This window comes from Pseudophryne corroboree, chromosome 1 (assembly GCF_028390025.1).
Source record: "Pseudophryne corroboree isolate aPseCor3 chromosome 1, aPseCor3.hap2, whole genome shotgun sequence".
Lineage (NCBI taxonomy): Eukaryota > Metazoa > Chordata > Amphibia > Anura > Myobatrachidae > Pseudophryne > Pseudophryne corroboree.
In genome coordinates this window covers 417352328-417370647 of record NC_086444.1, presented here as the reverse complement: position 1 = coordinate 417370647, position 18320 = coordinate 417352328, and positions in this window count along the sequence as shown.

Genomic DNA, 18320 nt, shown 5'->3' with positions numbered 1-18320 from the left:
ATGATAACAGAAGGAGCCTCTGAAAAGATGGCTCACAACAACAATAACCCGATTTTTGTAACAATAACTATGTACAAGTAATGCAGACAATCCGCACTTGGGATGGGCGCCCAGCATCCACTACGGACTATGAGAAATAGAATTATCGGTAAGTAAATTCTTATTTTCTCTAACGTCCTAGTGGATGCTGGGGACTCCGAAAGGACCATGGGGATTATACCAAAGCTCCCAAACGGGCGGGAGAGTGCGGATGACTCTGCAGCCCCGAATGAGAGAACTCCAGGTCCTCCTCAGCCAGGGTATCAAATTTGTAGAATTTAGCAAACGTGTTTGCCCCTGACCAAGTAGCTGCTCGGCAAAGTTGTAAAGCCGAGACCCCTCGGGCAGCCGCCCAAGATGAGCCCACTTTCCGTGTGGAATGGGCTTTTACAGATTTTGGCTGTGGCAGGCCTGCCACAGAATGTGCAAGCTGAATTGTACTACAAATCCAACGAGCAATCGTCTGCTTAGAAGCAGGAGCACCCAGCTTGTTGGGTGCATACAGGATAAACAGCGAATCAGATTTTCTGACTCCAGCCGTCCTGGAAACATATATTTTCAGGGCCCTGACTACGTCCAGCAACTTGGAATCCTCCAAGTCCCTAGTAGCCGCAGGCACCACAATAGGCTGGTTTAAGTGAAATGCTGAAACCACCTTAGGGAGAAATTGAGGACGAGTCCTCAATTCTGCCCTGTCCGTATGAAAAATTAGGTAAGGGCTTTTATAGGATAAAGCCGCCAATTCTGAGACACGCCTGGCTGAAGCCAGGGCTAACAGCATTACCACTTTCCATGTGAGATATTTTAAGTCCACAGTGGTGAGTGGTTCAAACCAATGTGATTTTAGGAATCCCAAAACTACATTGAGATCCCAAGGTGCCACTGGAGGCACAAAAGGAGGCTGTATATGCAGTACTCCCTTGACAAACGTCTGAACTTCAGGAACAGAAGCCAGTTCTTTTTGGAAGAATATTTACAGGGCCGAAATTTGAACCTTAATGGACCCTAATTTGAGGCCCATAGACAGTCCTGTTTGCAGGAAATGCAGGAAACGACCCAGTTGAAATTCCTCTGTAGGGGCCTTCCTGGCCTCGCACCACGCAACATATTTACGCCAAATACGGTGATAATGTTGTATGATTACATCCTTCCTGGCTTTGATCAGGGTAGGGATGACTTCATCCGGAATGCCTTTTTCCTTCAGGATCCGGCGTTCAACCGCCATGCCGTCAAACGCAGCCGCGGTAAGTCTTGGAACAGACATGGTCCCTGCTGGAGCAGGTCCTTTCTTAGAGGTAGAGGCCACGGGTCTTCCGTGAGCATCTCTTGAATTTCCGGGTACCAAGTCCTTCTTGGCCAATCCGGAGCCACGAGTATAGTCTTTACTCCTCTCCTTCTTAGGATTCTCAGTACTTTTGGTATGAGAGGAAGAGGAGGGAACACATACACTGACTGGTACACCCACGGTGTTACCAGAGCGTCCACAGCTATTGCCTGAGGGTCCCTTGACCTGGCGCAATATCTGTCCAGTTTTTTGTTGAGGCGGGACGCCATCATGTCCACCTTTGGTTTTTCCCAACGGTTCACAATCATGTGGAAGACTTCTGGGTGAAGTCCCCACTCCCCCGGGTGAAGATCGTGTCTGCTGAGGAAGTCTGCTTCCCAGTTGTCCACTCCCGGAATGAACACTGCTGACAGTGCTATCACATGATTCTCCGCCCAGCGAAGAATCTTTGCCACTTCCATCATTGCCCTCCTGCTTCTTGTGCCGCCCTGTCTGTTTACGTGGGCGACTGCCGTGATGTTGTCCGACTGGATCAACACCGGCTGACCCTGAAGCAGAGGTCTTGCCTGACTTAGGGCATTGTAAATGGCCCTTAGTTCCAGGATATTTATGTGAAGTGACGTTTCCATGCTTGACCACAAGCCCTGGAAATTTCTTCCCTGTGTGACTGCTCCCCAGCCTCTCAGGCTGGCATCCGTGGTCACCAGGACCCAATCCTGAATGCCGAATCTGCGGCCCTCTAGGAGATGAGCACTCTGTAACCACCACAGGAGAGACACCCTTGTCCTTGGAGACAGGGTTATCCGCTGATGCATTTGAAGATGCGATCCGGACCATTTGTCCAGCAGATCCCACTGAAAAGTTCTTGCGTGGAATCTGCCGAATGGAATCGCTTCGTAAGAAGCCACCATCTTTCCCAGGACCCTTGTGCATTGATGTACTGACACTTGGCCTGGTCTTAGGAGGTTCCTGACTAGGTCGGATAACTCCTTGGCTTTCTCCTCCGGGAGAAACACCTTTTTCTGTACTGTGTCCAGAATCATCCCTAGGAACAGCAGACGTGTCGTCGGAATCAGCTGCGATTTTGGAATATTTAGAATCCATCCGTGCTGTCGTAGTACTACTTGAGATAGTGCTACTCCGACCTCTAACTGTTCTCTGGACCTTGCCCTTATCAGGAGATCGTCCAAGTAAGGGATAATTAAGACGCCTTTTCTTCAAAGAAGAATCATCATTTCGGCCATTACCTTGGTAAAGACCCGGGGTGCCGTGGACAATCCAAACGGCAGCGTCTGAAACTGATAGTGACAGTTCTGTACCACAAACCTGAGGTACCCTTGGTGAGAAGGGCAAATTGGGACATGGAGGTAAGCATCCTTGATGTCCAGAGACACCATATAGTCCCCTTCTTCCAGGTTCGCTATCACTGCTCTGAGTGACTCCATCTTGAACTTGAACCTTTTTATGTAAGTGTTCAAGGATTTCAGATTTAAAATGGGTCTCACCGAGCCGTCCGGCTTCGGTACCACAAACAGCGTGGAATAATACCCCTTTTCCTGTTGTAGGAGGGGTACCTTGATTATCACCTGCTGGGAATACAGCTTGTGAATGGCTTCCAATACCGCCTCCCTGTCGGGGGGAGACGTTGGTAAAGCAGACTTCAGGAACCGGCGAGGGGGAGACGTCTCGAATTCCAATTTGTACCCCTGAGATACTACCTGCAGGATCCAGGGGTCCACTTGCGAGTGAGCCCACTGCGCGCTGAAATTCTTGAGACGGGCCCCCACCGTGCCTGAGTCCGCTTGTAAGGCCCCAGCGTCATGCTGAGGACTTGGCAGAAGCGGGGGAGGGCTTCTGTTCGTGGGAAGAGGCTGTCTGCTGCAGTCTTTTTCCCCTTCCTCTGCCCCGGGGCAGATATGAGTGGCCTTTTGCCCGCTTGCCCTTATGGGGACGAAAGGACTGAGCCTGAAAAGACGGTATCTTTTTCTGCTGCGAGGTGACTTGGGGTAAAAAGGTGGATTTTCCAGCCGTTGCCGTGGCCACCAGGTCCGATAGACCGACCCCAAATAACTCCTCCCCTTTATACGGCAATACTTCCATATGCCGTTTGGAATCCGCATCCCCTGACCACTGTCGCGTCCATAATCCTCTTCTGGCAGAAATGGACATCGCACTTACTCTTGATGACAGAGTGCAAATATCCCTCTGTGCATCTCGCATATATAGAAATGCATCCTTTAAATGCTCTATAGTCAATAATATATTGTCCCTGTCCAGGGTATCAATATTTTCAGTCAGGGAATCCGACCAAGCCACCCCAGCACTGCACATCCAGGCTGAGGCGATTGCTGGTCGCAGTATAATACCAGTATGTGTGTATATACTTTTAAGGATATTTTCCAGCTTCCTATCAGCTGGTTCCTTGAGGGCGGCCGTATCAGGGGACGGTAACGCCACTTGTTTTGATAAGCGTGTGAGCGCCTTATCTACGCTAGGGGGTGTTTCCCAACGCGCCCTAACCTATGGCGGGAAAGGGTATAATGCCAATAATTTTTTAGAAATTAGCAGTTTTTTATCGGGGGAAACCCACGCTTCATCACACACCTCATTTAATTCATCTGATTCAGGAAAAACTACGGGTAGTTTTTTCACACCCCACATAATACCCTTTTTTGTGGTACTTGTAGTATCAGAAATGTTCAAAACCTCTTCATTGCCGTGATCATGTAACGTGTGGCCCTACTGGAAAATACGTTTGTTTCCTCACCGTCGACACTGGAGTCAGTGTCCGTGTCAGTGTCTGTATCGACCTGAGGTAACGGGCGTTTTATAGCCCCTGACGGTGTTTGAGACGCCTGTACAGGTATTAACTGATTTGCCGGCTGTCTCATGTCGTCAACAGTCTTTTGTAAAGTGCCGACACTATCACGTAATTCTTTCCATAAGACCATCCAGTCAGGTGTCGACTCCCTAGGGGGTGACATCACTAACACAGGCAATTGCTCCGCCTCCACACCATTTTCCTCCTCATACATGTCGACACAGCGTACCGACACACAGCACACACAGGGAATGCTCTGATAGAGGACAGGACCCCACTAGCCCTTTGGGGAGACAGAGGGAGAGTTTGCCAGCACACACCAGAGCGCTATATATATATATATACAGGGATAACCTTATATAAGTGTTTTTCCCTAATATAGCTGCTGTATATATTAATATGCCAATTTAGTGCCCCCCCTCTCTTGTTTTACCCTGTTTCTGTAGTGCAGGACTGCAGGGGAGAGTCAGGGAGCCTTCCTCCAACGGAGCTGTGAGGAAAAAGTGGCGCTTGTGTGCTGAGGAGATAGGCTCCGCCCCCTTCTCGGCGGCCTTTCTCCCGCTTTTTTGTGGAAAACTGGCAGGGGTTAAATACATCCATATAGCCCAGGAGCTATATGTGATGTATTTTTAGCCATTTAAAGTATTTTCATTGCGTCCCAGGGCGCCCCCCCCAGCGCCCTGCACCCTCAGTGACCGGAGTGTGAAGTGTGCTGAGAGCAATGGCGCACAGCTGCGGTGCTGTGCGCTACCTTATTGAAGACAGGACGTCTTCTGCCGCCGATTTTCCGGACCTCTTCACTCTTCTGGCTCTGTAAGGGGGCCGGCGGCGCGGCTCCGGGACCCATCCATGGCTGGGCCTGTGATCGTCCCTCTGGAGCTAATGTCCAGTAGCCTAAGAAGCCCAATCCACTCTGCACGCAGGTGAGTTCGCTTCTTCTCCCCTTAGTCCCTCGATGCAGTGAGCCTGTTGCCAGCAGGTCTCACTGAAAATAAAAAAACCTATTTAAACTTTTACTCTAAGCAGCTCAGGAGAGCCACCTAGATTGCACCCTTCTCGTTCGGGCACAAAATCTTAACTGAGGCTTGGAGGAGGGTCATAGGGGGAGGAGCCAGTGCACACCAGCTAGTCCTAAAGCTTTTACTTTGTGCCCAGTCTCCTGCGGAGCCGCTATTCCCCATGGTCCTTTCGGAGTCCCCAGCATCCACTAGGACGTTAGAGAAAGATGGGTTATCTCACCGGACCTCCTGGACACTAGAATGAATGCACAGCGTTCCCCTTGCTCCGGGAATATTGGTTTTACCAGAGCTGTGCGCTTGAGGGCTTCCCTGCCGCTAGTCGTCCACCGGTTTACTATGTAGAGACGTCCCCCTTATGCCGCTGGTCCTCCTGCTCGACAGCTCGTCTACATTAAAAACGTCCGTCTCTCTTTTTGCGCTTGAAGTGACCAAATCCACCTACTGCCGCTGACGCGTTTCTACCCAATCAGGGTCTTTGTCAAGGCATAGGTGGGTTTGGTCTGGTCACTAATTTATACTGTGTCCGGGAAATCAGGTGTGTCAACCCTAGTATTTCATTATACATGTTTCTTCCTTTGTTATACATACAATGGGGCTTTTTAAAGGTACATGTACCATCATTAATTTAAAATGATGGCAACTTCACCCTATTCGATCTTATCAACGTGCAATTTCTACACAATGACTTCTGAGAACTCTGTCTATAAACAGCAGGTTCTAAGAAATCAGAACAAAAAGGGTATGATTCAGACAGATTGCAATGTACTTTAGAAGGTTTGGATCAAATTAGTAGAGACTCTCTACTGCAACCCAGCAGTAAAAAGAGAGAGGAAGATTATGCTATTTCTTTTGTGACCACTTTTAATTCAGAATATAGAAATATAGAGAAAGTTCTGCAGAAGCATTGGGGAATCTTTAGAAGTGACCCCATATTGGAGAGATTTCTGTCAGAAAAACCTCGGGTGATATATAAAAAAAAGCCCCAAACTTAAAAAACTATTTCGTAAAAAGCGCCATAGCTCCTGTCCCCACTATGACAACACGAGTGAGATCAAAGGGATTTTTCAGGTGTGGGCTGTGCATAGTATGCCGGTCCATTAAAGCAAATGAGGGCAGCAAAATAGAAACATTTATATCAATCATTTTATGACATGCGAGAGCAGCAATATTGTTTATTTGATACAATGTATATGTCATAAACAATACGTGGGGAGGACGAGCAGACCCTTTAAAGTTAGAATGAGAGAACATCTGAATAACATAAAAAAGGGATTTGAGAACCACTGTTTGTCTGAACACTGTAAAGAGGAACATAACTGCTCGGCCAATAGCATACTGAATTTTAAAGCTATTGGAGAAAAAAAGATATAGCTGCCTGCTTAGCAAGAAGGGAGATGTGGTGGATTTATGAGCTAAAAACCTTACAGCAAGGCGGTTTAAATGGAGATTTCGAGACAAAATGGTTTCTTTAAGTATGGATATATTTTAATCACTTTGGATATAAACAGCTCTTTTAATGTTCTAATTTATCATGTACTGAAGTCATTGTGTAGAAATTGCACGTTGATAAGATAGAATAGGGTGAAGTTGCCATCGTTTTAAATTAATGATGGTACACACCTGATTTCCCGGACACAGTATAAATTAGTGACCAGACCAAACACACCTATGCCTTGACAAAGACCCTGATTGGGTAGAAACGCGTCGGCGGCAGTAGGTGGATTTGGTCACTTCAAGCGCAAAGAGAGAGCCGGACGTTTTTAATATAGACGAGCCGTAGAGCAGGAGGACCAGCGGCATAAGGGGGACGTCTCTACATAGAAAACCGGTGGACGACTAACGGCAGGGAAGCCCTCAAGCGCACAGCTCCGGTAAAAGCAATATTCCCGGAGCAGGGGGAACGCCGTGCATTCATTCTAGTGTCCGGGAGGTCCGGTGAGAGAACCCATCTTTCTTCTGGAGATGAATGCTGAACTGGTATACCTGTTAATTTCGGCTATGTCTATAAGCCAAGACGCTTTTCATTTTTTTTATTGTTTTTTAATAAAACCTTATTTTACACCTGGATGAATATACAGTTTTTGGAACGGAAATAGCATTCATTTGAGGAATGAGAACTACATGTGTATAAAATCATTCGAGAAGTAGCGCTGTAACTATTTCCAAGACTGTTTTGGTTTCTGTCTGTAGTTTAACTGCAATGTCTGTAAGAGTGTGTTACCTGATGGTTCTACCACATGCACAGTCTGTTTTGTAAATTCAGCTACAAATACCTTTGGTTTCTGTCTGTAGTTGTATTTGTGCTGATTGGCTGATCAGCAATTGCTTGGTGATCACAGCTGCTATCGATTCTGGAGCGCTCCTGAAGGATCCCGTTTTGTGTTTTCCAATTGCAGTTAAACTGCTTTTTAGATTTTGCTGGTGTCTTACTCATTATGTACACAGACAACACAAATAGACAAAAAGAGAGACCAGTCCCACGACTCAGTAAACTGTTACTAAAGGTGTGTATATGGCCAAAGTGACATGGCCAGACTATATGAAACCTGATCCAAAATTCCCAATAACACCCCTGCGCCATCCGGTGGAGTATTGTTGTAGGACAGCAACTTTCTGAAAAAAAAAGCAGGTAGCATGGTTAAAATGGCCTCCAGCCATGTGCTCACATTGTATAACATATCAGGTTATAAAGACGTGCCCTTAAACCATGTCCTTAAGATTGACAGGGTAACATAAAGTAGCCTTTTTTTTCAATATAATGCTACCTTTTGTCAATATAGAGCAGCCTTTTCTAATATGATCTTAATATATTATAATACAGGCTTAACAGCCTGTATAGTGCTGCTGTGGGCATTATCACCCCCCCTCCCCCTCCCCCCTGCATGTTATAGGGACAGACCGCGGCAGCAGTGAGGTCTGTCTGAGGGCTGAGAGCCGCCGCAGCTTCCCCAACCCCATCTTCCCCACTAGCATGGGCTCCCGTAGTGAGTGAGCCGGGGAGCGCTGGCAGCAGCGGCCGCTGCTGTGTATGATCTCTGCATGAGACGGAGCAGCGGCCGGGAGCTGGGGAGCGGGTATCATGGCCGGCAACAGGCATCAGCGGACTGGCGGCGCGTGGTCCCCACACACGGCGGGGGCTGTAGCGTGAGCTGACCGCCCCAATACCAGTTCAAGAAATACCTGTGATCCTAGGCTATGATGGATCTTCTCCAGACAAGCTCCATCCAGTCCTTCCTGCAGCCTCAGCTAAAAATTAGCTGAGCTGCATGTGGCTATGAGGGTGCTCCTTTTCTGAGCGCCGACGCGCCAGTAGCTGAACTTGCAGCGTGCACTATCCCACCCCCAAGCTTCTTCTAAACTGGGAAGGAATGTGATCTGTAAAATATTAAAAAAATTAAAAATAGAAAGTATGTGTGGAAGAATCCACTAGTGCATCTATCCTGAGAGGCACCGAAAAAACTATGGGAGTATGGAGGGGAGGAGAGTTACTAATTTAAATATTCAGTGCCTGTCCTGCTAACACCCGCCCATATCCCAAGAGTACTCCAGTGACTCTTAGTGGATGAAGAAGAAATACTATTTTCTAGAGATGAGCGGATTCGGTTTTACTCGGTTTTACTCGGTTCTCAAAACCGAATCTTATTGGCTATCCAAAACACGCGACATCCGTGAGCCAATAAGATTCGGTTTTGAGAACCGAGTAAAACCGAATCCGCTCATCTCTACTATTTTCTCTTACGTCCTAGAACAGTGATTTTCAACCTTTTTTACTCGCGGAACACCGAACAATATTTTAAAATTCCCAAGGCACACCATCAGTTCCCCACAGGAAAAAAAAAAAAAACCACACACACATTGACCCTCACAGTAAAAAAAAAAATCCACACATACATTGGCCTACACAGAAAAAACAATCACATTGCTCACCACATAAATCCTATTGCTCCCCACATGAATTATTCACATTGTTCCCCCCATAAATCCTTATTCTTTCCACATAAATCCTATTGAAATCTTATTGATCCCCACAGGAGAAATAAAATAACAAATATTAACCCCTACCGGTCAGCTGTCCTCCTCCGTATCCCTCAGTGGCGGGAGTGATTTATAGTGGAGTGCTGCAAGTACTGAGCAGCGGGCGGTCGGGCAGGTGTGGATGTGGGTGGGCAAGGAAAGCTGTGTATGCAGGCGGGTGGGCTGGCTGGGTGGTGAGATGCAGCGGCCGTGACCTATGATATCACACCGCCACATCTTCAAGGCATAGGTCATGGCCAGAGCACGACTGATCCTCTAAGAAGAGCCCAGGCCAACAGTTCACTCTAAAGGTGCAGGAAGCTGCTCTGGCTCCGCGGCACACCTTGCAACTGGCCACGGCACACTGGTTGAAAAAGCCTGTCCTAGAGGATGCTGGAGTCCATATTAGTACCATGGGGATGTACCAAAGCTCCCAGGACAAGAGGGAAAGCGTGGAGGCTCCTGCAACACTGCTAGACCAAACTTGAGGTCATCAGAGGCCAAAGTATCGAACTTGTAAAACTTGGCAAACGTGTACGACCAAGTAGCTGCTCGGCGGAGTTGTACCGCCGAGACACCCCGGGCAGCCGCCCAGGAAGAGCCCACTTTACGAGTAGAGTGGGCCTTTACAGATTTCGGACACAGCAAACCTGCCGTGGAATAAGCATGCTGGATAGTAAACCTGATCCAGCGTGAAATAGACTGCCTAGAGGCAGGACACCCAATTTTCTTAGGATCATAGAGGACAAACAGAGAGTCACTTTTCCGATGACGAGCCATCCTCTTCATGTAAATCTTCAAAGTCCTCACTACATCCAAGGACTTTGAAGTAATTGAGGAGTTAGTAGCCACTGGCACCACAATAGGTTGGTTTATATGGAAAGCCGATACAACCAGTCCTAAGCTCCGCCCTGTCTCCATGGAAGATCAGATAGGGGCTTTTACAAGATAAAGCCCCCAATTCCGACACGCGTCGTGCAGAAGCCAAGGCCAACAAGGTGACCACCTCCCACGTGAGAAACTTGAGATCAGCTTCCTGTAGAGGCTCAAACCAAGCAGACTGCAGGAACTGCAACACCACGTCAAGATCCCATGGTGCCGTAGGCACCACAAAGGGAGACTGGATATGCAGAACCCCTTTCAAAAAGGTCTGAAATTCAGGAAGAACAGCCAATTGTTTTTGGAAGAAAATGGACAAAGCAGAGACCTGGACCTTGATGGAGCCCAATCTCAGTCCCATATCCACCGCTGCTTGTAGGAAAAGGAGAAAACATCCACGTTGAAACTCCACCGTAGGAAACTTCTTGGCCTCGCACCAAGAAACATATTTCTTCCAAATGCGATGGTAATGTTTAGACGTTACCCCTTTCCTAGCCTGTATCAGGGTAGGAATGACCTCACTCGGGATACCTTTCCGAGTTAAGATCTGCCGTTCAACCGCCATGTCGTCAAACGTAGCCGCGGTAAGTCTTGATAAGCGAACGGCCCCTGCAGGAGCAGATCCTCCCGAAGAGGTAACGACCGTGGATCTTCCAGCAGAAGATCCGCGTACCAAGCCCTCCTTGGCCAGTCCGGAGCAATGAGGATTGCCAGAACCTTCGTTCTTCTCACGAGTTGAAGAACCTTTGGTATCAGAGGAAGTGGAGGGAACACATACACTGACGTGAACACCCACGGAGTTACCAGTGCGAACACCGCCACCGCCAGTAGCTCTGAAGCTTCTTGTTGAGACGGGAGGCCATCATGTTTATGTGAGGAACCCCCCACCAACCGGTTACCTCCTCGAACACCTCCAAATGGAGGCCCCACTCTCCTGCTGAGGAAGTCTGCTTCCCAGGTGTCTACGCCCGGAATGGAGGTTGCTGACATCGCCACCGCGTGCCTTTTGCCCTGATGAGGATTTTTGACCCCTCTGACATGGTAGCCCTTGCTCTTCGTTCCGCCTTGTCGGTTTATGTAGGCCACTGTGGTCACGTTATCTGACTGCACTTGAACAGCCCGATCCTGTAGAAGGTATGCTGCTTGCAGAAGGGCATTGTACACGGCCCTGAGTTCAAGGATGTTTTTTGGGAGAAGTGACTCTTGATCCGACCATCGTCCCTGAAAGGTTTCCCCCAGAGCAACCACTCCCCAACCTCTTAGACTTGCATCTGTGGTTAGAAGGATCCAGTCTTGAATTCCAAACCTTCGCCTTTCCAGAAGGTGTGGAAGTTGTAGCCACCAGAGGAGTGAAATCCTGGCTTTCGGAAACAGGCGTATCCTCTTGTGCATGTGTAGGTGAGAGCCCGACCACTGGTCCAAGAGGTCCAGCTGAAAAGGACGAGCATGAAATCTGCCGTACTGCAGAGCCTCATAGGCGGCAACCATCTTCCCCAGAAGGCGTATGCATTGATAGACCGATACCTGGGTAGGCTTTAGGACATCCCGGACCATTGTTTGAATCACCAACACTTTCTCCACTGGGAGAAACACCCTCTGCACTTCCATGTCGAGGATCATCCCCAGGAACGACAGCCGCCTTGTCGGCTCCAGATGAGACTTCGGAAGGTTCAGGATCCAACCGTGCTTCCTGAGCGCGATGGACCACAACTAACTCTCCCAGGACGATGACTTGATCAGGAGATCGTCCAGAAACGGAATTTTGTTCACCCCATGCTTGCGGAGAACCATCATCTCTGCCATCACCTTGGTGAAGATCTTTGGTGCTGTGGAGAGGCCAAACGGTAGCGCCTGGAACTGATAGTGATCGTCCAACAGTGCAAACCTGAGACATGCCTGATGCGGCGACCAAACGGGAATATGGAGGTATGCATCCTTGATGTCCAGAGACACCAGGAACAGGGAGTCCTGAGACGACAGTCCTGAGATGACAGCTCTCAGATATTCCATCTTGAATTTGAACTCCGAGATAAGGGTTCAAAGACTTTAAGTTCAGAGTAGGTCGTACCGAACCATCCGGTTTTGGTACCACAAAAAGGTTCGAATAATAACCTATGTTCCGCTGCTGAGGCAGAACTGGAACAATGACCTCCGACACCACCAATTTTCTGATGGCCTCCAGAAGAATTGTTCTGTCCGCCAGCAGAGCTGGCAAGCCTGACTTGAAGAAACGGTGAGGCGGGGGATCTTGGAACTCCAGTCTGTACCCTCTGGACACTATATCCAGGACCCAGAGGTCCAGACCGGACGACCCCCAGATGTGGCTGAACTGCCGGAGTCTCGCCACCACCTGACCCTCCTCCAGGCCTAGCTGTCCACCGTCATGCGGAGGACGTAGGGGTATCAGAAGCGGGCTTCTGGGTTTGGGAACCTGCTTGTTCTTTCTAGACCTCGCGGGCCGAAAGGACTGTGACGTGGCTGATGAAAAAATAAGAATTTACTCACCGGTAATTCTATTTCTCGTAGTCCGTAGTGGATGCTGGGGACTCCGTAAGGACCATGGGGAATAGACGGGCTCCGCAGGAGACTGGGCACTCTATAGAAAGATTTAGGACTATCTGGTGTGCACTGGCTCCTCCCCCTATGACCCTCCTCCAAGCCTCAGTTAGGAACTGTGCCCGGAAGAGCTGACACAATAAGGAAGGATTTTTGAATCCCGGGTAAGACTCATACCAGCCACACCAATCACACCATATAACACGTGATAGGAACCCCGGTTAACAGTATGATAACAAATGGAGCCTCTGAAGAGATGGCTCACAACAAAACCCGATTTTTGTAACAATAACTATGTACAGGTATTGCAGACAATCCGCACTTGGGATGGGCGCCCAGCATCCACTACGGACTACGAGAAATAGAATTACCGGTGAGTAAATTCTTATTTTCTCTGACGTCCTAGTGGATGCTGGGGACTCCGTAAGGACCATGGGGATTATACCAAAGCTCCCAAACGGGCGGGAGAGTGCGGATGACTCTGCAGCACCGAATGAGAGAATTCCAGGTCCTCCTCCGCCAGGGTATCAAATTTGTAGAATTTTGCAAACGTGTTTGCCCCCGACCAAGTAGCTGCTCGGCAAAGTTGTAAAGCCGAGACCCCTCGGGCAGCCGCCCAAGATGAGCCCACCTTCCGTGTGGAATGGGCTTTTACAGATTTAGGCTGCGGTAAGCCTACCGCAGAATGCGCCAGCTGAATAGTGCTACAAATCCAGCGCGCAATAGACTGCTTAGAAGCAGGAGCACCCAGCTTGGTGGGTGCATACAGGATAAACAGCGAGTCAGTCTTCCTGACTCCAGCCGTCCTGGAAATATAAATTTTTAGGGCCCTGACTACGTCCAGCAACTTAGAATCCTCCAAGTCCCCAGTAGCCGCAGGCACCACAATAGGTTGGTTCAAGTGAAAAGCTGAGACCACCTTTGGAAGAAACTGAGGACGAGTCCTCAATTCTGCCCTATCCATATGGAAAATCAGATAAGGGCTTTTACAAGACAAAGCCGCCAATTCTGAAACCCTCCTGGCCGACGCCAGGGCCAACAGCATGACCACTTTCCACGTGAGAAATTTTAAATCCACAGTCTTAAGTGGTTCGAACCAATGTGATTTCAGGAATGCCAAAACCACATTGAGATCCCAAGGTGCAACTGGGGGCACAAAAGGAGGCTGAATATGCAGTACTCCTTTGACAAAAGTCTGAACTTCAGGCAGTGAAGCCAGTTCTCTTTGGAAGAAAATCGACAGAGCCGAAATCTGGACCTTTATGGACCCCAATTTGAGGCACAACGTCACCCCTGCTTGCAGGAAGTGCAGGAATCGACCCAGTTGAAATTCCTCCGTCGGGGCCTTCATGGCCTCACACCAAGCAACATATTTTCGCCAAATGCGGTGATAATGTCTTGCGGTGACATCCTTCCTGGCTTTGATCAGGGTAGGGATGACTTCCTCCGGAATACCCTTTTCCTTCAGGATCCGGTGTTCAACCGCCATGCCGTCAAACGCAGCCGCGGTAAGTCTTGGAACAGACAGGGTCCCTGCTGCAGCAGGTCCTGTCTGAGCGGCAGAGGCCAAGGGTCCTCTGTAAGCATCTCTTGAAGTTCCGGGTACTAAGCTCTTCTTGGCCAATCCGGAACCACGAGTATGGTTTTCACTCCTCGCCTTATTATTCTCAGTACCTTGGGTATGAGAGGTAGAGGAGGAAACACATAAACCGACTGATACACCCATGGTGTCACTAGAGCGTCCACCGCTATCGCCTGAGGGTCTCTTGACCGGGCGCAATATCTTGTCAACTTCTTGTTGAGGCGGGACGCCATCATGTCTACCTGTGGTTTTTCCCACCGGTTGACCAGCATTTGGAAGACTTCTGGATGAAGTCCCCATTCTCCCGGGTGGAGGCCGTGCCTGCTGAGGAAGTCTGCTTCCCAGTTGTCCACTCCCGGAATGAACACTGCCGTCAGTGCTAACACATGATTCTCTGCCCATCTGAGAATCCTTGTGGCTTCTGCCATCGCCATCCTGCTTCTCGTGCCGCCCTGTCTGTTTACATGGGCGACCGCCGTGATGTTGTCTGACTGGATCAGTACCGGCTGGTTTTGAAGCAGGGGTCTTGCCTGGCTTAGGGCATTGTAAATGGCCCTTAGCTCCAGGATATTTATGTGAAGAGAAATCTCCTGATCTGACCACAGTCCTTGGAAATTTCTTCCCTTTGTGACTGCCCCCCAGCCCCGAAGGCTGGCATCCGTGGTCACCAGGACCCAGTCCTGTATTCCGAATCTGCGGCCCTCTAGTAGATGAGCCCTCTGCAGCCACCACAGCAGCGACACCCTGGTTCTGGCCGATAGGGTTATCCGCTGTTGCATCTGGAGATGGGACCCGGACCATTTGTCCAACAGGTCCCACTGGAACGTCCTTGCGTGGAACCTTCCGAATGGAATTGCTTCGTACGAAGCTACCATTTTTCCCAGGACTCGTGTGCATTGATGTACCGACACTTTTCCTGGTTTTAGGATGTCTCTGACCAGAGATGACAATTCCTCGGCTTTTTCCAGTGGAAGAAACACTTTTTTCTGGTCTGTGTCCAGAATCATTCCCAGGAACAGAAGACGTGTCGTCGGGACCAGCTGTGACTTTGGAATGTTTAGAATCCAGCCGTGCTGTTGTAGCACTTCCTGAGAAAGTGCCAACCCCACTATCAACTGTTCTTTGGACCTCGCCTTTATCAGGAGATCGTCCAAGTACGGGATAATTAAAACTCCCTTCTTGCGAAGGAGAATCATCATTTCGGCCATTACCTTGGTAAAGACCCTCGGTGCCGTGGATAACCCAAACGGCAGCGTCTGGAACGGATAGTGACAGTCCTGTACCACAAATCTGAGGTACTCCTGGTGCGGAGGGTAAATGGGGACATGCAGGTACGCATCCTTGATGTCCAGGGATACCATGTAATCCCCCTCCTCCAAGCTCGCAATAACCGCCCTGAGCGATTCCATCTTGAACTTGAACCTTTTGATATAAGTGTTCAAGGCTTTTAAATTTAAGATGGGTCTCACCGAACCGTCCGGTTTCGGTACCACAAACATTGTGGAGTAGTAACCCTTTCCTTGCTGAAGGAGGGGTACCTTGACAATCACTTTCTGTGAATACAGTTTTTGAATAGCCACCAACACTGCCTCCCAAGCAGAGGGAGTTGCCGGCAAGGCAGATTTTAGGAAACGGCGGGGGGGGGGGGGGGGGGGGGGGGGAGACGTCTCGAATTCCAGCCTGTACCCCTGAGATACCACTTGAAGGCCCCAGGGATCCACTTGTGAGAGAGCCCACTGTGTGCTGAAAAGCCTGAGACGTGCCCCCACCGTTCCCGATTCCGCCTGAGCAGCCCCAGCGTCATGCTGTGGACTTACCGGACGCAGGGGAGGACTTCTGCTCCTGGGAACTAGCTGTGTGCTGCAGCTTTTTCCCCCTTCCTCTGCCCCTTGGCAGAAAGGATGAGCCTCTAGCCCGCTTATTTTTCTGGGGCCGAAAGGACTGTACCTGATAATACGGTGCTTTCTTTTGCTGTGGGGTAGCCTGTGGCAAAAAAGTCGATTTCCCAGCAGTAGCTGTGGAAACGAGGTCTGAAAGACCTTCCCCAAAAAGTCCCACCCCTTTATAGGGTAAAACTTCCATGTGCCGCTTGGAGTCGGCATCACCTGACCATTGCCTAGTCCATAACCCCCGTCTGGCGGCAATGGACATAGCGCTTATTTTTGATGCCAGCCGGCAAATATCCCTCTGTGCATCACGCATGTATAAGACCGCGTCTTTTATATGGTCAATCGTTAGCAAAATATTGTCCCTATCCATGGTATCAATGTTTTCCGACAGGGAGTCTGACCACGCAGCAGCAGCACTGCACATCCAAGCTGATGCAATAGCGGGTCTCAATATAATGCCAGTGTGTGTGTATATAGCTTTTAGGGTACTTTCCTGCTTTCTATCAGCAGGTTCTTTTAGGGCGGCCGTATCCGGAGACGGTAGTGCCACCTTCTTTGATAAGCGTGTCAACGCTACCCTAGGGGGTGTTTCCCAGCGTGACCTATCCTCTGGCGGGAAAGGGTACGCAGCCATTAACCGTTTAGAAATGATCAATTTCTTATCTGGGGAAGTCCACGCTTCCTCACACACCTCATTTAATTCGTCAGACGCAGGAAAAACTACTGGTAGTTTTTTCTCACCAAACATAATACCCTTTTTTGTGGTACCTGGGGTATCATCAGAAATGTGTAATACATTTTTCATAGCCTCAATCATATAACGGGTGGATCTATTGGAGGGTACACTCGTCTCATCATCGTCGACACTGGAGTCGGTATCCGTGTCGACATCTGTATCGGTCATCTGAGGTAGCGGGCGTTTTATAGCCCCTGATGACATTTGAGACGCTTGGACAGGCACAAGCTGAGTAGCCGGCTGTCCTATGTCGTCAAACCTTTTATGTAAAGAGCTGACACTGTCACGTAATTCCTTCCATAAGTCCATCCACACTGGTGTCGACCCCGCAGGGGGTGACATCACATTCACAGGCATTTGCTCCGCCTCCACATCATTATCCTCATCATACATGTCGACACAGCAGTACCGACACACAGCAGACACACAGGGAATGCTCTTACAGAGGACAGGACCCCACAAAGCCCTTTGGGGAGACAGAGGGAGAGTATGCCAGCACACACCAGGGCGCTATATAACACAGGGATATCACTATACAGAGTGTTTTCCCCTATAGCTGCCTATAATATATATATACTGCGCCTAAATTGTGCCCCCCCTCTCTTTTTTACCCTTTCTGTAGTGCAGGACTGCAGGGGAGAGCCAGGGAGCTTCCTTCCAGCGAAGCTGTGAGGGAATAATGGCGCCAGTGTGCTGAGGGAGTTGGCTCCGCCCCTTTTTCGGCGGGCTTTCTCCCGCTGTTTTATCGTTTCTGGCAGGGGTTAATATACACCTATATAGCCTCTGGGGCTATATATGGTGTTAGTTTTGCCAGCCAAGGTGTTACTATTGCTGCACAGGGCGCCCCCCCCCAGCGCCCTGCACCCATCAGTGACCGCAGTGTGTGGTGTGCATGAGGAGCAATGGCGCACAGCTGCAGTGCTGTGCGCTACCTTGGAGAAGACAGAAGTCTTCAGCCGCCGATTTTCCGGACCACCTTCTTGTTTCTGGCTCTGTAAGGGGGACGGCGGCGCGGCTCCGGGAACGGACGACGAGGTCGGGTCCTCTGTTCGATCCCTCTGGAGCTAATGGTGTCCAGTAGCCTAAGAAGCCCAAGCTACCACCACTTAGGTAGGTTCGCTTCTTCTCCCCTTAGTCCCTCGTTGCAGTGAGCCTGTTGCCAGCAGGTCTCACTGAAAATAAAAAACCTAAACTATACTTTCTTCTAGGAGCTCAGGAGAGCCCCTAGTGTGCATCCAGCTCAGCCGGGCACAGAAATCTAACTGAGGCTTGGAGGAGGGTCATAGGGGGAGGAGCCAGTGCACACCAGATAGTCCTAAATCTTTCTATAGAGTGCCCAGTCTCCTGCGGAGCCCGTCTATTCCCCATGGTCCTTACGGAGTCCCCAGCATCCACTAGGACGTCAGAGAAAGGCTTCTTCGTAGCCGGAGCAACTGAGGGGAGAAAAGGAGACTTACCCGCAGTAGCCGTGGCAATCCACGCATCCAGCGCCTCCCCAAA